This window comes from Chiloscyllium plagiosum, unplaced genomic scaffold, assembly GCF_037043375.1.
Source record: "Chiloscyllium plagiosum isolate Xiang-an unplaced genomic scaffold, Cpla_swu_hap1 HiC_scaffold_9, whole genome shotgun sequence".
In the NCBI taxonomy this organism is placed as follows: domain Eukaryota; kingdom Metazoa; phylum Chordata; class Chondrichthyes; order Orectolobiformes; family Hemiscylliidae; genus Chiloscyllium; species Chiloscyllium plagiosum.
In genome coordinates this window covers 39,072,411-39,094,722 of record NW_028270147.1, presented here as the reverse complement: position 1 = coordinate 39,094,722, position 22,312 = coordinate 39,072,411, and the positions used below count along the sequence as shown (strand labels likewise).

Sequence of the window (22,312 nt, the reverse complement as noted above, 5' to 3'; positions counted from 1 at the left end):
AAGAACTTTGGAAACGATCAAAGACCGTGTTCAACACATCACCCAGAAACAGTTGCAGTCTGACTGACCGTCCTCAAGGTTAACTGTTTCATTGATTGGAATCTCTTGTCTCAGTCTCCTGTTTCTGTCATTATCCTGCAATGGTCAACCTAATAAAACAAATATAATGAAGCAATTATTACATCATAGATTAAGATAAAGGCTATGTGAATACACAAGGAATAAGCTGTAATGAATAAATATGAAAGCTTTAATCTCTATTGCAGCGATTATATTTTAAACAAGACCTAGAATCTTCTTGTTGCCTAAGCAGCAAATACAAGGCAGAGCACAAGCATGCCTCAGGCAGGATGTGTCATATGTTGCCATGCTAGAGCAGGTGTTTTTACATGTGTTATGGAAATATGCTGAAAATATGTTAAATAATAAATTAAAAGGGTCCAATGTATTTTTCAGATTATTTTGTGCAATTGGGCTTCACTAGTACTTGTCTCAGAGTGCTGTTTAGAGGACTCATCCAGGACATGTAGGTTTTTGTTTCTTTTATTCATTCACTGGAGGGGAGTGCCAGTGATTGGACCAGCCTCTGGCAGATCGTGGTGTTCCCATATACCTGCTGTCTCATAGATGGTAGAGATCACAGGGTTGCAAGGTGCTGCTTAAAGAGCCTTGCTGAGTTATTGCAGTGTATCTTGTAGATAGTATGCACTGTTGCCATTGTGCTTCAGTCGTGGTGGGAATAAATGCTAAAAGTGATGCATTGGGTACTAACGGAGTGGGCTGCGTTGTCCTGCATCATATTGAACCTTTTGGGTATTGTTAGAGCAGCACTCAACCAGGCAAGTGGAGAGTACTCCATCACCCTCCTGACTCCTCTTTAAACTGCTGATTTTAATTGTATAGCCTTAAACATTTTTTTAATAATCCCAACTCTGATTAAAAATAATCCTGAGATTTATCATTCTGAATGTAATGTGTGTATCACTACATCACATGTTAATATAACAGGTAGCTGGATTTTTTCCTTTTATGTCAGATAAAATGTAGCCCACAATCAATTATATCCACATCCTTTGGAAATGTGTAGCTTTACGGTAAGTCTTACCATGGTGTTCAATAACTTTTAATAACTTTCTTCATAAAGAAATCCCTCATGACTTAACTGTTTTCTTTGGGAAATGTTGAGAAAGTACCACTGGAATGACATGCACTTAAAAAACTGAAGCTGCTATTAGTGGTGACATGTAGATGTGTCTCACTTAAGTGGAAGTCATCAACTCCATTGATCTCCTGAGATAAATTAATTTCTTCTTCAGATGTCTTGCTTACAATGTACAAAATATCCTTGATACAGTTTAACCTCCTGCCAGACACTCGAAGCACAGAACTGCATCTAAAAAATTGTGCTGTGGATTTAAATGAATCCCCTTAGGCATCTAAAGTGGTGTCCAGAACATGTGTGCGGTAACGGTTCCGACCATGTTCGCGAGAGTATGAGCATTAGTAGGACATATGCAGGAACAAATGCAGATCATGATGTGAAGCAGCATGATACACTGATTTAATACCAGCATTACATCGTCTTTCTGAGAGTTGAATGTTGCCTTCCTGAAAGAGGACAGCAATATCCTCAGAATCACTGTGGGTCCCTTTAACAGCTCATTGCCTGACCTGATCATTGCCACTTTGGCCCGACCAAGGAGCTGACCTGTGAGGAAGTCCTCCAGTTTGTCTGCCCCTCTCAGCACTGGGTGCTCAGAGATCAGGAGCACGGACATTTAGAAACAGCGTCTTGAAATAATTAAAGAGGGGTTAAATTCTTTATCAATCTATAGGTCCATAGACACTTCGAGGCTACAAAAATTACAAATAGCCTGGGTGTCCATGGACCTACTTTACCTAAGGCTGTATGGGACTGTTACATACAGCATATTCTGCCCTAGGTCCCCAGTGGAAAACAGAGGATTCCTGCATGAATTGTCCTCCACTGGGGGAGCCCTGCTATTGCTGGACAGCAGAATGTATCCTCAGGGCATGTCCAGACAGTGGATGAAGATGAGGAGGTGAAGAGCTGGCAGCAGCAGTCTTTACAGAAAATTCCTCTGTGCCAAACAGAAAGAAACAGAGGGAATGTCCTCAAGATGGCTCTCACGGTGGAACGTGTGTCCACGAAGAAGATTTCAGAGCACGGGGCCAATGTGAAATTTTGTCCAGATACCAATCCCCACAAGCTTGAACTAGTTTGACACCACATGTCCCCGTTGAGTCTGGGTGCCTCTGTTCTCACACTTTAGCTGTTCCTGAACATTAGCAGTCATGAACCTAGGAAGTTCAGCTCATTTCTCCACTATGCAGCATACTCCATGTTTTGTTGATCCATCGACCCAAACTCTTTCTGCCGGCCATCTTCATCTTGTACAGGCCGAGGTTCAGATTCCTGAGCAGCAGCTTCCTAATGGTACCACTACCCCTATAAGTGACGAGCTCTGGCATGAGGTGACCTTGATCAGGTCCTGGTAAATGTCAGGCAAGTCCCGGAAAGAGTTCCAAAACCAAGAGTGATCCACGAAAGAAGTCACATACCATATTTGAAGTCGTGCACCTGGTGGAAGCTCCGTATGTTACCAAGTCACAACATCAAGAGGGAGCTCAGTGTAGATGTATCTCTGCGGGGTCGGAAGGTGGAAAGTCACCACCTGAGTGCTAAGGAACACCGATACCTGTCACCTAATAACTTTGCATCAGTCTTCATGGTGGAAGACACAAGTAATATCCCAAAAGTTCAAGAGAGTGAAGGGGCAGAGCTGAGTTTGGTGGCCATCACCAAGGAGAAGGTGCTAGAAAAACTGAATGGCTTGAAGGTGGATAAATCACCTGGATCAGATGGACTACACCCTAGAGTTCTAAGGGAGATAGCTAAAGAGATAGCGGAGGCGTTAGTGGTGATATTTCAGGAATTGCTAGGATCAGGGATGGTCCCAGAGGACTGGAAAATCACTAACATAACACCCGTGTTTAAAAAGGGAGCAAGGCAGAAGATGGAAAATTACAGACTGATTAATCTAACCTTGGTCATGGGTAAGATCCTGGAATCCATTGTGAGGGATGAGATTTCTGCATACTTGAAAGTATATGGTAAAATAGGGCAAAGTCAGCATGGTTTCATCAAGGGGAGGTCATGCCTGGCAAATCTGCTAGAATTATTTGAGGAAATAATGAGCAGGGCAGATCAAGGAGAGCCAATGGATGTTATCTACCCAGACTTCAAGAAGGCCTTTGACTAGGTGCCGATCAGGAGGCTATTGAGTAAGAGGGAACTGAAGGCATTCTGGCTAAGTTTGCAGATGATACGAAGGTAGGTAGAGGGATAGGTAGCATTGAGGAGGCGGGAGGCTGCAGAAGGATTTGGACAGGTTAGGAGGGTGGGCAAAGAAGTGGCAGATGGAGTACAATGTGGGAAAGTGTGAGGTCATGCACTTTGGTAGGGAGATTAGAGGCATGGTCTATTTTCTAAATTGGGAGAAAATTCAGAACTCTGAAGTGCAAAGAGACTGGGAGTTCTAGTCCATGATTCTCTCAAGGTCGACTTGCAGGCTGAGTCAGTAGTTAGGAAGGCAAATGCAATGATGGCATTTATTTTGAGAGGACTTGAATATAAAAGCAAGGCTGTACTTCTGAGGCTCTATAAGGCTCATGTCAGACACATTTGGAGAATGCTGTGCAGTTTTGGTCCCCCTATCTCAGGAAGGATGTCCTGGCCCTGGAACGCATTCAGAGGAGGTTCACAAGAATGGTCCCAGGAATGAAAACCTTAACATATGAGGTACGTTTGAGGACTCTGAATTTATACTCGATGGAGTTTAGAACGATGAGAGGGGATCCATTTGAAACATACAGAACACTGAATGACCTGGACAGAATAAATGTTGGGACCATGTTTCCATTGGTAGGAGAGACTAGAACCGGAGGGCATAGCTTTAAAGTAAAGGGAAGACCTTTTAGAACAGAGATAAGGAGAAAATACTTCAGCCAGAGAGTGGTGAATCTGTGGAATTCATTGCCAGAGAAGGCTGTGGGGTCCAGGTCATTGAGTACATTTAAGACTGGGATAGATAGGTTCTTGAGAACAAGGGGATCAAGGGTTATGGGGTTGAGAAACTTAGCGGCCATGATTGAATGGCTGAGCAGACTTAATGGGCTGAATGGCCTAATTCCTGTTCCTATGCCTTACGTTCTTAAGGTTCTGGAACCCTTTGGTGTGTGTGTGTGTTCAAGCTTCTGTATCTTCTGCCTGACGGAAGAGGTTGTAGAAGAACATTACTGGGGTGGGATTGGTTTTTGATGATGCTGGCAATGAGCCATGTAAATGGAGTCCATGGATGGGAGGTTGGCTCCCGTGATGGCCTCGGCAGTGCACACGGCTTTCGATAGTTTCTTATGGTCCTGGGAAGAACAGTTGCTGTACCAGGCTGTTATGCACCCGGACAGTATGCTTTCAATGGTGCATCTGTCAAAGTTGGTGAGGCTCCTTATAGATGTGCCAAATTTCCTGAGCTGCCTGTGGAAGAAGAGGCATTTTTGTGTCTTCTTGACAGTTGCATCTGTGTGGCAAGTCCAGGACAGGTTGTCGGTTATTGTCACTCCGAGGAACTTGACACTCTCCACCCTCTCCACCTCAACTCCGTTACTGTAAATAGAGGCATGTTCTCCTCCTTTCTTTCCAAAGTCAATGACCAGTTCTTTTGTTTTGCCAACACTGAAAGCGAGGTTGTTCTCATTTCATCATGTCACCAAACTCTCTATTTCCTTTCTGTATTCTGACTTGTTGCTGTTTGATATGCATTCTACCACGGTGGTGTCACCAGCAAACTTGTAGATGGAGTTCATTCGGAATTTGGCAATACAGCTGTGGATGTACAGGAAGTACTGTAGGGGGCTGAGAATTCTTCCTTGGGTGGGGGCCTCCAGATTATCATGGAGGAGGTGCAGTTGCCCATCTTCACTGATTAAGGTTGATGGGTCAGAAAGCTGAGGAGCCAGTTGCAGAGGGCGGAGCTGAGACCCAGGTCTCGGAGTTTTCAGATCAAGTCTGGATGGGTTAATGGTGTTGAAGGTGAAGTTGTAGTCAATGAGCGGGTGCCTGATGTAGGTGTCCTTGTTGTCCAGATGTTCCAGGGATGAGTGTAGGGCTAGGATATGGCATTCGCTATGGACCTGATCTGTCTGTAGGCAAATTGTAGGGGATTGAGGCAGGCTGGGAGACTGGAGTTGATGTGGGCCATGACCAGCCTCTTGAAGTACTTCATTATTATGGAGGTCAGAGCCACTGGACGGTAGACATTAAGGCACATTGCATGTGCTTTCTTAGGTACGGAGATAACGGTCGTCTACTTGAAGCAGGTGGGACTTTGGCTTGTAGGATGGAGAGGTTGAAGATAATAGTGAATAGCTATGGCAGTTGGTCTGCACAAGATCTGAGTGCTTGGCTCGGGACTCCATCCGGACCCATCACTTTGCTTGGGTTGACTCCCAGGAAGACCAATCTGACGTCTGCAGCAGTGACCAAGGGAGCAGGTGTGTCTGGGACTGTCTGGGCAGGTGACACCATGACTGAGTATAGAAAGCATTGAATGCGTCAGGGAGGGATGTGTCTTTATCTGCTACCTTGTTCTGTTTCATTTTGTATCCCCTAATGTTGTTGAGGCATTGCCAAGGTGGCATGGGTTTGTTTGGTAGGTTTGGGCCTCTAACTTGGTCTGGTACTACCACTTGGCATCCCTGATGGTTTTGTGGTGGTCATATCTGTGTTTCCTGTATTGGTTTGGGTAGCTTGACTTGACTGGTCTTCAGTAAGGAGTGGATTTCCTGGTTCATCCAAGGCTAATGATTGGGGAACAGTCAGATTGAATTCTTTGGTACACAGTCCTCCTCGCATTTGCTAATGAAGTCCATGATGGCAGTGACATACTCATCTAGATTTTCCACTGGAGACTTAAACATGGGCCAATCCACTGATTCCAAGTAGTCCCAGAGATGGTCTTCCGCTGCCTCAGACCAGCATCATACTTCCTTTTGTGAAGGATCCTCACGTTTCAGCTTCTGCTTGTAAACTGGGAGGAGGAACCCAGCACTGTGATCTGATTTTCCAAAGTGTGGGCGGGGTGGAGTTGTAGGCTTCTTTGGTGGCCCAGGATGTTCGGTCCTCTACTGGGGCAGGAGATGTGTTTGTGCTACTTTGGCAGCACCCTCTTAAGATTGACTTGGTTGAAGTCGACAGCCACAATGAATAGGACCTCCGGGAATTTCATCTCCAGAGTGTTTATGGTGGTGAAAATCACGTCTAGGCTATTCTTCTCGTCTGCATGGGGTGGTATGTAGTCTACTGTCAGGATGGTGGAGGTGAACTCATGCAGCAGGGAATAGGTAAAACATTTTATTGTAAAGTATTCTAGGTCTGGGGACCAATGGCTTGCCAGGGTTGCTGTGTCTGAGCATCAGAAAGTGTTGATCAGGAAGTATATCCCTCAACCCTTCGCCTTGTCCAAGGACAACGTAAGTCCATGCGATGTGTGGAGAACCCATGTAGGGCGCAGTTAAAAATTCAGGGGTAAGCCAAGTCTCTGTGACACAGGGCACGCAACCAGTCTCTCAGTTCTCTCAACTTTTCAGAGTCTATCTTGTTGAATGCCTTCTCCTGGTCAAGGGACAGAAGGCAGGTGATAGCTGAGTCATCCTGAGAAAAATGGAGTAACTCTTGCTCCAGATCAATGTCATCATATTGGGTCTGGCCCAGGCTCAGGTAAAGGACTGTTTGGGATGGTTCATGTGAACCAGCGAGGTGCTGAGGCATGAAGCCATTACCCTGGTGAAGGTTTTATTGTCTGTGCTGAGGACAATGTGCCTGATTTTGAGGGAGTGAGGTAACCTCTCTTTGGCAGCCCTGCCCCCTGAGAGGAGAATCTCCCCCGTCACTAACAATTCCTCCAGGACTGGCACATGGTCATTCTCCAGGATATCTCAGAAAGATCTCCTTGTTCAGTTGGTCCAGCCCCACAGATTTCCCTTAGACAATTGGCCCAGGGGATCAGCCAGCTCCTCTGGACTAACTGGAGTTTTCTGGTTTCTGACACCTCCGGGCCAACCTGTGTTAGATTCTCACACAAAGCTCTGTAAGCAACACACTGATTGGATCCAGAGCAGAGTAATAGGCTCAGGTTTGGTCCTCATACTCTTCAGATCTGCAACCAGGGATCTGTTGTTGGTCAGCAGTGTAAGGGGATGCTGATGAACCCTAGACGGTTTTTCCAGCAAGCAGCAGAAGAGAGTGCTTTGGTCCAGATTTTTCAAGAATCAAACTCATGATAGTCCATGCAGGTCCCTCAGAACACTCTGTATAAGCTTCCGACACGTTCAGATCCTCAGCAGCTTGCCTGAGATGTCAAGACCTCCCTCCCCAAATCTTTGATCCTGCATCTCTGCATCATCACCAACCCGTTTGCTTATTACAGACCGAAGACACAGGCAGAGTCTTGTCCACATCCTACCATAGCCTCAATGGAGAAGAAGTCTCCCTGATCTCTAGTCAGCCAACAGTGACAGAATGAGTCCTGGAACTATTTATCCTCCAGTAGACAATTGTTAAAATGCTAATATAGGGGCATTATCTGAATGCAGAACAGAATCAGAAACTGTGGTTCAGGAGGGTTTAAACTAGTTTGGTAGGGGATGGGAATCAGAGCTACATATCTGAGAGGGGTCAGTTGCAGATGGGGCAGTGACAGGATGTAGTGAATCTATAGGGAATGTTTCTCACTCAATGAAACAAAGGGATCAGTTAAAGTGTGTCTTCTTTAATGCAAGGAGTGTCAGAAATAAGAGTGACAAACTTAGAGTACGGATCAGTACTTGGGGCTATGATGTTGTGGTCATAATGGAGACTTGGGTTTCACAGGGGCAGGAATGGTTGCTAGATATTTCAGGATTTAGAATGGTTAAAAAGAACAGGGACGGGGGAAAAAGAGGAGGGGGTGTAGCTTTGCTAATCAGAGAGTGCATCACGGCTACAGGAACCAAGGTTATTGAGGAAGGTTGATCTACTGAGTCAGTATGGGTGGAAGCTAGGAACAGCAAGGGAACAGCCACCTCTTTGGGGATTTTCTACAGACCCCCCAAATAGCAGTAGAGAGGTTGAAGAACGCATAGGCTCGCAGAGTTTGGAAAAATGCAGATGTAGCAAGGTTGTTGTTATGGGTGATTTGATCTTTCCCAATATTGACTGGAATTTCCTTAGTGCAAATGGTTTGGATGGTGTTCAGGAGGATTTCCTTACTCAGGTCGACGAGAGGCTGTTTTGGATTTGATGCTCGGCAATGAGCCAGGACAGGTGTCAGATCTCACGGTGGAAGAACACTTTGGTGACAGTGATCACTACTGCCTCACGTTTACCATAGACTTGCAGAGGGAAAGGAGCAGTTACCAAAGGAAGATATTTAATTGGGGAAAAGCAAGTTATGACGCTATCACACAGGAGTTAGGAAGTACAGACTAGGAGCAATTGTTCCACAGAAAGGGCACAGCAGACATGTGGAGACTATTTAAGGAGCAGTTGTTGCGAGTGATGCACAAATTTGTTCCTCTGAAATAGGTAAGAAGGGGTAAGATTAAGGAACCTTGGATGATGAGAACAGAGGAGCTTCTCGTTAAAAAGAAGAAGGCAACTTACGTAAGATGGAGGAAGCAAGGATCTAGTACAGTTTTAGAGGATTACAGGCTTGCTAGAAAGGAGCTCAGAAATGGACTGAGGAGAACCAGGAGGGGGCACAAAAAAGGCTTGGCAAGAAGATTAAGGTGAACCCAAAGGCATTTTACTCATATGTGAGGAATAAGAGAATGATCAGGGAGAAGGTAGAGTCTAGATTAGGGAGGTGCTGGAAAAGCACAGCAGTTCAGGCAGCATCTAAAGAGCAGTAAAATCGACGTTTCAGGCAAAAGCCCCTCATCAGGAATACAGGGAGAAGGTAGGGCTGACCAGCGGTAACAGAGGGAACTTGTGCGTGGAGTCTGAGCAGATAGGCGAAGCCCTAAATGAGTTTTTTGCTTTGATTTTCACTAAGGAAAGGGACCTTGGTGTAAAGGAGAACTTTGAGGAGCTGGGATACAGGCTTGAGCAGATCAAGATTGATGAAGTTGATGTGCTGGAAATTTTGGCAAACATTAAGATTGATAAGTCCCCAGGGCCAGACCAGATTTACCCCAGGCTGCTCCGGGAAGTGAGAAAGGAGGTTGCTAAGCTGCTAGCGAAGATCTTTGTTTCCTCATTCTCCACAGAGTCGTACCGGAGGATTGGAAGGAGGCGAATGTTGTTCCTCTTTTCAACAAAGGGAATAGGGAAATCTCTGGCAATTACAGACCAGTCAGGCTTATGTCTATGTTCAGCAAAGTTTTGGAAAGAATTCTGAGGAATAGGATTTATGACTATTTGGAAAAGCATGGCATGATTAAAGGCAGTCAGCATGGCTTTGTGAGGGCAGGTCATGCCTACAATTCTTATTGAGTTCTTTGAGGAGGTGACAAAACAGGTTGACAAAGGTCGAGCAGTGGATGTGGTGTATATGGACTTCAGCAAGACATTTAATAAGGTTCCCCATGGTAAACTCATTCATAAAGTCAGGAAGTATGGGATACAGAGAGATTTGGCTATCTGGATTCAGAATTGGTTGGCTGACAGAAGGCAGAGAGTGGTTGTAGATGGAAAGTATTCTGCCCAGAGGTCAGTGTTGAGTGGGGTCCCGCAGGGCTCTGTTCTTGGGCCTCTGCTCTTTGTAGTTTTTATAAATGACTTAGATGAGGAGGTTGAGGGGTGGGTTAGTAAATTTGCAGATGATACAAAGGTTGGAGGTGCCATTGATATTATCGAGGGCTATTGCAGGCTGCAGCGCGACATAGACAGGATGCAAAGCTGGGCTGAGAAATGGCAGATGGAGTTTAACCTGATAAATGCGAAGTGATGCATTTTGGAAGGTCGAACTTGAATGCTTAATATGGGATTAAAGACAGGATTCTTGGGAGAGTGGAGGAACAGAGGGATCTTGGTGTTCAAGTGCATAGATCCCTCAAAGTTGCCACCCAAGTGGCAACTCATTCCTGAAGAAGGGCTCATTCCCGAAACCCCAATTCTCCTACTCCTTGGATGCTGCCTGACCTGCTGCGCTTTTCCAGCAACACATTTTCAGCTCTGATCTCCAGCATCTGCAGTCCTCACTTTCTCGCCCAAGTGGATAGGGTTGTTAAGAAAGTATATGGTGTTTTGGCTTTTATTAACAGGGGGATTGAGTTTAAGAGCTGTGGGTTTTTTCTACAGCTCTACAAGACCCTGGTGAGACCACACTTGGAATATTGTGTCCAGTTCTGGTCACCCTACTATAAGCAAGATACAGAGGCTTTGGAGAGGGTGCAAAGAAGGTTTACCAGGACTGGAGGGCTTGCCTTATGAAGAGAGGTTGACTAAGCTCACACTTTTCTCTCTGGAGAGAAGGAGGAAGAGAGGTGACCTGATTGAGGTGTACAAAATAATGAGAGGCATAGATATAGTCAATAGCCAGACACTTTTCCCCAGGGCAGGATTGACTGGCACGAGGGGTCATAGTTTTAAGATATTAAGAGAAAGATATAGAGGGGACGTCAGAGAAAGGTTCTTTACCCAGAGAGTTGTGAATGCATGGGATGCGTTGCCAGCGGTGGTGGTGGAGTCATTAGGGACACTTAAGTGACTGCTGGACATGCACATGGTTAGCAGTGAATTGAGGGGTGCGTAGGTTAAGTTATTTTATTTTACAATAGGAATAATCCTCGGCACAACATCGTGGGTCTGTTTAGATTACTTACAGTGTGGAAACAGGCCCTTCCACCCAACAAGTCCACACCGACCCTTTGAAGAGCAACCCACCCTGACCCATTCCCCTACATTTACCCCTTCACATAACACTCTGGGCAATTTAGCATGGCCAATTCACCTGACCTGCACATTTTTGGACTATGGGAGGAAACCGGAGCACACGGAGGAAACCCAAGCAGACACAGGGAGAATGTGCAAACTCCACACAGACAGTTGCCTGAGGCGGGAATTGAACCCCCCAGGTCTCTGGCACTGTCAGGCAGCAGTGCTAACCACAGTGCCACCGTGCCGTGTTCTGTGCTGTACTTTTCTATGTAATCAGTCTTGCTTACTGAGGTTTGAGCCTGGCACCTACCACACAGAAAGAAGTTACTAAAATTGTAGGAAATCCAAGCTTTTGAAATGTGAAGGTTGTCAATTCTGGATGTTTGGGCTCTGGGCCTCATAAAAGTGACAGGGATGGAGTCAGGGTGGAGATGTCACCAGACGTCCATCAAGTTCAAGGTCTTAATCAAGTCCTTCAGCTTCCTTCCTGATGCTGAATGGAGTTAGGTACCACCAGGATCTTTTACCTCAGCTTTGCAGTTACAATCCTCCAAAGCAGCTGCAATCACCTGAATTGGTGAAGCAGAATGGGTGCTTCTTCGAAGAAGTTCGTTTGCTGTGGACCAGCTCAAGGAGCATGAACATTCATGAATTGAAGCTCTATCCCCCAAATAGATAGTGAGTTGGAGCAAATAACCTGGCATAGGCTCCTTGATCAATAAGACCTCTGGCTGATAGTCTGGAGTCAACAGGACAGACACTCTGCCAGAATTCAAAGCCCGATATCTCATGTAGACCTTACCTCCTCACTTCAGGACCCATGGAGCTTTGTTTCCTGGAGTGGTTTGACCACATATCCAACTCCTTAAGGAATGTTTTGTACTTACAAAATCTTTATTTATAAAAAATCTTTATATAAATACATAGTCACGAGAGCAGTTCAATTCTGTATAGTTTTACATATGGAGAACCAACAAACCAAGGATATTTCTACTTATACAAGACTTTATTTACTTATATTTGATGTATTGGAGTCTCCAATAAATGAACAGACCTCCCCCCACCCCCCATTGTACTTTGGCAGAAAGATATTAGACTGTGGTCTTTCCCCACTGCGCCTTGGCAGCAGCTGTCCCAAATTTTAGTGTTTCCTTCAGCACATAGTCCTGGACCTTGGAATGTGCCAACATTCAGTCAAGGTCAACCTCTTACTCTGGAAGATGAACAAGTTTCAGGCAGACCAAAGAACATCTTTCACTGAGTTGATGGCCCTCCAGGCACAGTCGATGTTTGTCTCAGTGTGTGTCCTGGGGAACAGACCGTAGAGCACAAAGCTGTTTGGTACGAACCTTGACAAAACTCCATTGCGTCTTTCTCCAGACTTTCTTTGTAGTGACACATTCCAGAAGAAGATGTGACAATCTTTACCCCCTTGCAGCCTCCTTGAGGGCAGTGTGTGGTGGTGGAGGGAGTCCAAGTGTACATGAAGGATGTCATAGGCTGTGCCCTCCTCATACCAACCAAACAATATCTTGGTGCTTGTCAGAAAGTTCTGCTGATGTGGCATTCTGCCAAATAACTTGACAGTCTACTCATGGAACAACATGACAGAATATACCCTCTTATTTTCCCATAGGGACTAGAGGATGCTACGTGCTGACCACTTCTTGGTGGACTTGTGGCCAAAGGTACAAGTTTCTCCATGAAGGACAGGTGGTACAGAACAGTCCAACGACTTCGAGCATTCCATTGCAATGAGGCCAGACTCATCCTTCGCAATACTCAGGACAGGTAGAAACTCAGTATGTAGTAATACTTGGTATTTGCATACGGAAGGTCGACACACAACTTGACGCAGCTACAGACAAAATTGGCAATCAGGATGAGGGCGACATTGATTATGTTCTTCCCATCACCACCCCCCGCCTGAGACCTCACACCTGATGACAAGGTTTTTACCTGCAATGGAGAAGGAGCAGTCCTCCCAAAAGCCCAGTTTCTGCCTCATTCTGGCGAATTCTGAAACATAGGGTGGCACGGGGCTCAGTGGTTAGCACTGCTGCCTCACAGCGCCAGGAACCCAAGTTCGATTCCAGCCTTGGGTGACTGTCTGTGTGGAGTTTGCACATTCTCCCCGTGTATGTGTGGGATTCCTCCAGGTGCTCCGGATTCCTCCCACAGTCCAAAGATGTGCAGGTCAGGTGAATTGGCCATGCTAAATTGCCCGTAGTGTTAGGTGCATTAGTCAGATGTAAATACAGTATAGGGTAGGGCAATGATTGTGGGTAGGTTTTTTCGGAGGGTCAGTGTAGATTTGTTGGGCCAAAGGGCCTGTTTCCACACTGTCGGGAATCTAATCTAATTTCAGAGAAGCTGGAAATCCTGATACCGATAATGATACTGGGAGCCAACTTCCCTCCAGCAGAATTCTGGAATGGTATGTTACTGGCAACTGCTGGTTAATGAAGGATTTCTGGAATATTTTGATTAGATTCCCTACAGTGTGGAAACAGGCCCTTAGGCCCAACCAGTCCACACCGACCCTCCGAAGAGTAATCCACCCAGACCAATTTCCCATTGGACTGTGGGAGGAAACCGGAGCACCCGGAGGAAACTCACGCAGACACAGGGAGATTGTGCAAACTCCACAAAGACAGTCGCCCGAGGCTGGAATCAAACCCAGGTCCCTGGCACTGTGAGGCTGCATTAACAATCACTGAGCTACTGTGCCATTTCAAATTGAACCTATCATCTTTGAATTTATATTTTAGACACTCACTATACAAAAATATCACTTTTAAGGATGATATCAATCTATTATTTCAGATACTTTTTTATCACTTTGAAATATATGCAGATTTATTCATAGATAGAGAGAAGGATCAAACTTTATTTTCCTGGTGCCTTTTATCTGCACAAAGATACTCAAAGTGCCTCCCAGCCAAAGGTCTCTTGAAGTGTGTGCAGTGGTCTCTCGGAATGAGGATGACACTTGCTAATGGCTGGGATCTGTACTTGGAATCCATTATTGGAAGACAGTTGGAAGACAGTCTTGGAAGACAGTTGTGCTGCAGCTCCCATGTGGCTTTGGCTGGTCAGGAAGGGGTACAGATGAATATTCAACCTGTGTTGCCGCATTATGGAATAAATTCTGTAACTATCAAATCCTGAGGTGGAACTGAAGCACGGAGACTCCAATTCAGAGGTAGGGACACTACCACTGCACCACAGTCTTTCATTTTTGAAAGTTACTGCTGCAATCTAGAGAATTCTGACAGCCTATTTGCAAAAAAGCATGGTCTAGAAAACATCCAGAAAAAAAAAGAATATTTAAATTGTATTAGTAATCTTGCTGGAATAATGGATGTTGGCCAAAACCTGAACATGTACTTTCTCAATTATGATCATGGAATCTTTTATCCTGGATAAGACTGCACTTTGGTTTAATGTCACAGTTTAAATATTGACAGCACAGCACTCCTTCAGTACTGTTTTTAAATGTCAACTGAGAATGTCTTTTACTGTTGCAGTAAAATTCAATCAGTTCAATGAGAGCAGTCATTGCAAAAAAAAATCAGTAGGCATTGTTTCATTTGCAAGCCTATCAGATGGCACTTGGTTCTTTAGCAGCACATCTAATGTTTGGGTATTATTTAGACATCCAGGGGTTTCTGCAACTTTTGACGTTTTCCTTCATGCTATTGCATCTCATTCAAGATTACGAGTGATGAGGGTATCAGAAAATCCAAGAAGTTCTCTTTCATTGTGAAAAGCCAAATACTTGCAGAACAGACTGATATGGTTCAGTGTCAGGGCCCCCTCTGCTGGTGCTGGATGAAGAGGATGTCCCACCACTGCCCAAACCATCCACTAGGGGCCTCCAGATTACTGTTCGCAAAGAAAAGCCTCGTGTTTCCTCTGTCTGTCATATCTGGGAAACATGCAGGATGGCTTTTGGACTGACAGAATGAATAAGATGCGAGGTCAGATCCGCCTATCACTAAAATGGTGATGCAGCGGCAAATACTGTGCTGTCCCCTCTGTTCGTTGAAATTACTGACGATATTTCCTAACAAAGGCCACAAAAAAAATTGGAAATATTTTCTATGATAGCCACAAGTCAAATTTGGGCTTCTAAGGTCCATTTTTTGACACCTCTTGATTCAATTACTTTGAATCAAGAAACAGTACAATGTAGGCCATAGCCATTTTTGTGCTCTGTCATTGCAATGTTTCTGTTTGTAAATCCCATTTTCTGTCTTTGTATTTTTTTTTCATTCATTTATGGGATGAGGGCATCACTGGCTAGGCCAGAGGGCAGTTAAAAGTCAACCGCACACTATGGATTAGGAGTTATGTGTATGCCAGACCAGGTAGGGATGGCAGTTCCCTTCCCAAAGGACATCAGTGAACTACCATGGCTTTTGTGTGATTGGCTGGTGGAGTAGATTGGTTGAATGTTCGTTCTTGTGGTGAAGAAACCCCAATGAGGGCTGGGCCAAATTTAAATTTGTTAGGAGAACTGCAGGAGACCAAATAGGATAGCTCATGAAATGGCTCACCGATTGCCAGGCAGGGCTGTGCCAGGGCAGGCTGGCAGTGGGTAACTTAGATAGGTGGGTCAGGGGAATTCTGAGCAGTAGATAACAGTAGCTCAGATTATTTCCGAGGCCATCAGAGGTACTTGTCAATTTCACTGGGCCTTTTGGTTCCATTGCTCATGGAATTGCTGGAGTGTGCATGGCACAGATGAAAAATGGCAATCAGATCTTGAAGTCTGATCCATATTAAAAGAGGCCTATAACCTGAGACTGATGGCTTTTATGGATGTCCAACAACCATTCCATTTCAAAATGGAGCCAGTCACGTCACCAGTATTAATGTGGCTACTTATCCTAGTCTGGGTCTTACAATCATGACTGAACTAAGATGGTCCATCTCCATAATTAAAGGACAGACAGGCTGTAATCTCCTTTCTAGGTAACATTGAGTGCCTTATGGATTCTGCAGTAAAAAAATTAAATTTCTCTGCTAGAATGAGCCTGTCTGCTCTCAGGTTTGAATTAGAGCTGAGAAAACTGCTGCAATCTGAGAAATGACCTTGGTGAGTTTAAAAAAAACATCTGTCACTATTGGAGTAAAAAGAAATGGAAAGAATTTGCATTTATATAGTTTTGCATAATGTTCATAGGACATCTGAAAGAGCTATACCATCAATGATTTTCGTTTGTGGCAAATGTGACTGTCACTTGCTTAATGTAAGATCCCATAGACAGCAGATGAGATGAATGACCAGTTAATCATTTTTTTGGCAAAGTCAGTTGAGAAAGGAATGTTACATAAAATTACTTGGAATATAAAGCACAGAAGCAAACCCTTGGCCCAATCAGTCCTTCCAGCTGTTTATGTTTCAGTTAAGCACAACCTATCTTTCCTCATTTAAACTCTAACAGAAAAACCTTCTCTACCCTGTTCCTTCATGCTTACCTGAATTCCCTTTAAATGTAACTATATTTTTCACCTTAATTACTCCCTGGGCTCCACATTCTCATCATTTTGTGGTGAAGAGTTCTCATCTGAATTCTCTACTTGTATTCTCTGCTTCTAGAGATGTCAACTTGGAGGCAGGAAAAATTGGTGATATACCCAAGCCGTGCTGCCTACCTGGTTCCACCAGAATTTAATTCTGTGCATGAAGGCCCAGGGCTGACCTTCTGCTCCTATTGTTAGTTCAAGACTTTGACCAACTATGGACTTCTGAATGGCCTCATTCCACTATCACTGGTATCAAACCTCCAGGCCATTTTCCAAACTGCAATACTGAAAGCTGCTATTTAATGGAAAAAAATTCACCTTGGCGGGGGGAAATGGAAATCAAAGGCAATCAGTACTCAATCGAGGGACTAGATATTGAGCAGAGGGAATTCTAGGAACCTTCGTTGCTTCTGCTCCTTGTCCTCACAAACTCCAGCTGAGAACACAGCTCTCTCCTGCTCCCAGACACTTTGTTAGCCATTGCCCTGCATCCTTTTTGATTTGTTGGTGCCCTTCCACCAGAGGCCATGCTTTTTCTATGGATGTTGGAGCATGCAAGAGATGTAGACCTTTGGTTAGGCCAGCAGCTTTCAATACGGAGCACTTCTGCCATCCTCACATCCCACACCCCCAAAACCCCTTCGCCTCCCGCACTCCAGGGTCTTGTTTTCAGGAGTGTCTGTTTGATTGTGGTTCAGTGGGCCTCCCCTGGAAAGGCAGCAGGGTTCACTCGCTGGCTCTATAACCAGCAACAAGACCCCAGTTTCTCAATAAGAATCTGTCCCTGGTGAGCTTGAGCCGTGCTATTCCCCATAAATGGAAAATTTTTTCTGTGGTTACCACACTTTTGCAGAAATTATTTATGTAAGAGTGTAGACTATTGAGTTTTTCTTTCTTGCATGGGTAATTTATTGGGGCTGACTTGTGCGTGGCCTTCTTTTTCTCATGAAAACTATCTCACTGGCAGGTTCAATCGCCATCTCATCTTCGTACTGTAAAACTGCCCACATTGATGTCATTAGCATCAATGGCCAGTTTGAATTGCTTTGCCCAGTTTGGTAATGCTAAAACTGCTGCCACGATTATTATAGCTTTCAATCTTTCAAAGGCAGTTTGACATGCATGTCAATCTAAATTTTCTGCCCTTTTACAACAAGTTTGTTTGGGATGCAACAACAGTGCTGAAGTTTTGAATAAACCAATGACAAGATCCACTCAAGTCAACATAATGTAAAATTTCACAATTTGTTTTAGACATGAGAAAGTCCAAAATAGCCTGTACTTTTCAATATCTTGGTGCAACTTAGCCTTGCCCCACAGTATGGCCTAAATAAGTCACCTTGGCCTGAGCAAATTCATTCTTAGCCAAAATATAACCAAATTGACATTTTATAGCCAATCATGCCATTCCATCAGATGTTGGAAATGTTATTCCAAGGTTTGGCTAAAAACAACCAAATTATCCATGTAAACTGCACAGCTACAAAGACTTTTGATTACATTATTGGTTAATTATTGAAACATTGCTAGTGTTTTTTTTCATTCCAAATTGTATGACTAAAGTCCACCCAGTGTAACAAAGGTTAAGATTCTTTTAACTCTCTTGGTTAAAGGAGCTTGCAAAAAGTCCAAAAGTGTGCAGGTTAGGTGGATTGCTGTCCTAAATTTGCCTAGAGTGTCCATGGATGTGCAGGCTAGGTGGATTGGCCATGGGAAATGTGTCATTAGAGGGATAGAGTATGGGGGTGGATTTGGGTGGGATGTTCTTCAGAAGGTTGGTTCACACTTGGTGGGCTGAATGGCCTGTTTCTACACTGTCAGTATTCTATGGTTCTATGATTCTAATTCCCCTTTAGCAAGTTGATTTTTGTGAATGATCAGCTTTATCCAACTGATTCAACAGAATAATTCAATCACAGTTTAAGGCATGAATCGGCTTTTGTTAATTTAATGTTAATTAATGCAGAATCTTTGTGATGCTTCTGGTCCTGGCATTGGTTTTAATCATATTTGCATGACAAATTCACATATTGGAAGATGAAGGGTTACTTGTGGCGGAATCAATTTGAAAAAAACACTTAAACCATGTTTCAATAGCTTGCTTTTGAACACCAGAGGGAAAAAGCAACAGTGAATGAGAACAGCAAGGATATTGAAAATTCTTTCCCTCTTTCTCTTAATCTCAGAAGCTGGCATTAGTGAAAAGGCAAATTGACAAAAAATATCATTCACTAAGAAATCAAGATTATCCACCTGGCTTGCCACTAAAGGGGAAACAACATCTAAACAGTTGGGACTTTGATATCAATCTTAGAACTCAAGTACTTTAAGACATTTAGCTTCATCTACCTTTACCTTCAAGTCTATATAGACACCATGCCCACTTCCTTTTTAGCATATTACCTGTGTTTGCTTATATATTGATGTCACAATTCACTATCTTTTTGGGGTAATGGATAATAAAATTGCTCTTTCTTTAAATTAAAAAAACTTTGGAACAGGCTCCATCAATTTGATCAAACTACCTAGGTTTTCATTCAAGTGTCCATAGTTACGTGCTGTAAAAAAAATTGCCACAACCAACTGAGAGAGTTGGTTATAATCCGCCCTCCTCACCTGATTATAATGCCCGGTAGACATTTGGAAAAGCTGAATTTACTGCAAAGCTGATCTCTCTGTTGCGTTTCCTGTTTAAGCTACTCCCCTGTCCCTAACCATTGATCGAATAAGGAAACCCATCGTCGGAGTCTGAGTGCTTCCTAGTGAAGGGGATCTAATTGAGACATATAAGATTATTAAAGGATTGGACACTCTGGAGGCAGGAAACATGTTTCCGCTGATGGGTGAATCCCGAACCAGAGGACACAGCTTAAAAATAAGGGGTAGGCCATTTAGGACAGAGATGAGGAGAAACCTCTTCACCCAGAGAGTGGTGGGTGTGTGGAATGCTCTGCCCCTGAGGGCAGTGGAGGCCCAATCTCTGGATTCATTTAAGAAAGAGTTGGATAGAGCTCTCAAGGATAGTGGAATCAAGGGTTATGGAGAGAAAGCAGGAACAGGATACTGATTGAGGATGATCAGCCATGATCATAATGAATGGTGGTGCAGACTCGAAGGGCAGAATGGCCAATTCTGCACCTATTGTCTATTGTCTACAACCATAACACCTGGCCTGTCCTCCCATCTTCAACGTGTTATAATTGACTAGCTAATTATTTTATTCAATCATTTATTTTTCAAGGTTGTTTATGTGGATTGAGAGGAGGCCAGCAACGGAGGCAGTAAACTGCAGATCTGGCAATAACTCCTACGTCTTTCATCTCTACAGCATTGCTTCAATAAAAACCCTTAAACAAACTGGGCAGGCACGGCTCGTGTTCTGCTGTACAATTTCCAAATTGCCTAAACTGGGGCTAGCCTTTCATTTACATAGCAGTTCTTGTTTTGGCAGGCACCAGGGATAACTGTGAAATCGCCTGCCCCAATTTTGAATCAGATGTATTTCAGATTCCTTTGGGGATGAAATGTGGTCTCCAAAATTAGCCGTCAGCGTGCATTTTACACCAATTGAACAGGAACAAGAAGTTTTTATTTCAGCCCTGAAATGGTTAGGTTAACAATTGGGATATTCATTGAAGTCACTAGATGGCAATATAACCATATGGTAAAAGGAGCTCAAATCTGCCTTATGAAGATTTCACTGCAAAAGTAACTTTATTTAAATTCTCTTTGGGATGTTGATATTCTGATATATTACAACTTGCTATTGTCAGAACTGCTAACACAATCATTTGCTCTCCTATTATTATGTACTTATCTCCACTTAAAGGGATATTAATAATTAGAAGTGAGATGAAATAAGAATATCTTGTATAAAGTAGTTTTAGGGGCTTTGGGGGGAAACACCAAATGTGATTTGTAATATTTTGTGTCTGATCTTTGCATTTATAAATGAAGGTCCTGATAATAATTGCAGAATATTACCAAGGGAATTGTGTCAGCAAATAGAAAGGGCTTGCAACATACAGGTTCTGTCTAGAGGTTCCAAGCTTTGAGCAGCCTGATCATGGGTTCCTAAAGGAAATGGCAGTCACTCGTTAAAGCTAATAACATTCTTTCTAATACTTTCATTTTGATCGATCCAAGAGCATGAGATAACATTAAATGACAAAGCCTATTTCAGAAGGAGCTAGTGAAACCTTTCAAACATTTCACTGAATCTGGAAATTACATCTGTTTGGGGAGAAAACTATAGTTGCAAGTATTTAAGAGCAGTGTGCTAGATGTGTTTCCTGGCCAGGAGAAGCTCACAAGTCTCCAATGCAGCATGGATAAAAAACATTGCATTTTACAAAATTTAGGGCTTTATTGTACCTACTGCATGAAACCATTACTTATTATAAATAACTAATTACAAATTATAAATTCAACCAGCTTGAACACTTTCTGCTGGATTGTGAGGTTATTCACCTGTTATATTTATTTTGTGCCTTTCATGAGATTAGCATGAATCAACTAACTTAACTTTAAAATGTTGCTGTTTTTGCAGTGTAGCAACAGCCAATTTACACACACCAAGGTTCTACAGTAATGAAACAACTGACCAGCTTACCCATTTTTCATGCTGACAGATAAACATTGGCTCCTCTTCAAGTGGTGTCAGAGATATTTTATAGTCACCTGAGTGGGCAGACAGGATGTCTGTTTAACAGCTCAACTGAAGAATGGCACCTCTAACAGTGCATGAATCCTTCAAGGATCACAGTCAAGTCCATGGAGTGGAATTAAAACTCAAGTTTATGATTTAGATTCAAATGCACTGCTCCTGGGCCAAGCTAATGCCTAACTCCTTTTCCCTTTCTCTTTGCTAGATCTTTCTCAGGATTTGGGATGCCTAGTATGCCTGTAAGGATGAAACATCATGCTCTCCCTCATTTTCAAAATCCAGTACAGAAACTGAGGTAAGCTAAAAGGATGTAGCAGGAATGAGTAGAAACAGGTTGTGCTGGAGGGAAAGGCCAGCAATTGGTTCAATGGAGAGCGATGATACCTCCAAACTGTGATCAGGGACCTTAATACCGACCCAAAAGAAAATTCTTTTTGGCACATACACAAATACATAATGCTTTGGAAAGCCTGCAAAGGGTTGTTACACCATGTGCGAAAGTATAAAGGAATGCGATTGCAGCTTACTTCAGCGAAGGCCATCTGTGACCAGCCCAGTCTACAATGATGATGAGTCATCTCCATGGCTGCTGCAGTCAGGCCTTCGTACCAGAAAGTCTGCCACCAGATTTTTCAAAGTTACTCAAAACTCCAGTGGCCATCGAAACTCTAGAATCCAATGAATGCTACATTTGGGCAAGATTGCTGGACAATATGGTTTGTGCGTCACGTACAGTCTACTCTCATACACCTCTGTGTGAGAGGTAAACTACAGTTCCACAAAGGATGCAGTGGCATTATAGGAGGTGCGCTTATAATAAGCATTAGAGCTTATAATAAGGTGCCCAGCCATCTGCTCCAATGGCAACAGTACTGACAAGAGCCAAAAGAGATGGGCTGTGCTATTGCCCCAGCAGCTGAAGTGCTTTATCAGTTTTGGTGCAGTGACTGTAACCTTAAGCATAACAATGGGTAGAAATAGGAAATCCAAAATGCAACTTCTTCTGCAGGCTGCAGGAGAGTGCAAATTAATGGAGAGGTGCATTAATTCACTTTGAGGAAATTCTAGACTCATGAACTCTGGTCACTAGGTGGCACTATATTATCTTAAAATATCACACAACATTTCCTGCTAAAAAAATTTGCGTTTATTTATTTTCTTAGTCCCTGTAA

General features: G+C 43.6%; 1 long non-coding RNA gene across 2 annotated transcripts in view; it reads right to left on the bottom strand.

The window, feature by feature from the left end:
• LOC148149125 (uncharacterized) overlaps nt 1-22,312 on the bottom strand; it is a 236,805-nt gene that overhangs the window by 82,471 nt on the left and 132,022 nt on the right. For both annotated transcript variants that reach the window (XR_015758139.1, XR_015758140.1), the window contains exon 3: nt 69-149. This is a non-coding gene — a long non-coding RNA (uncharacterized LOC148149125). The remainder of the gene's footprint in view (nt 1-68; nt 150-22,312) is intronic.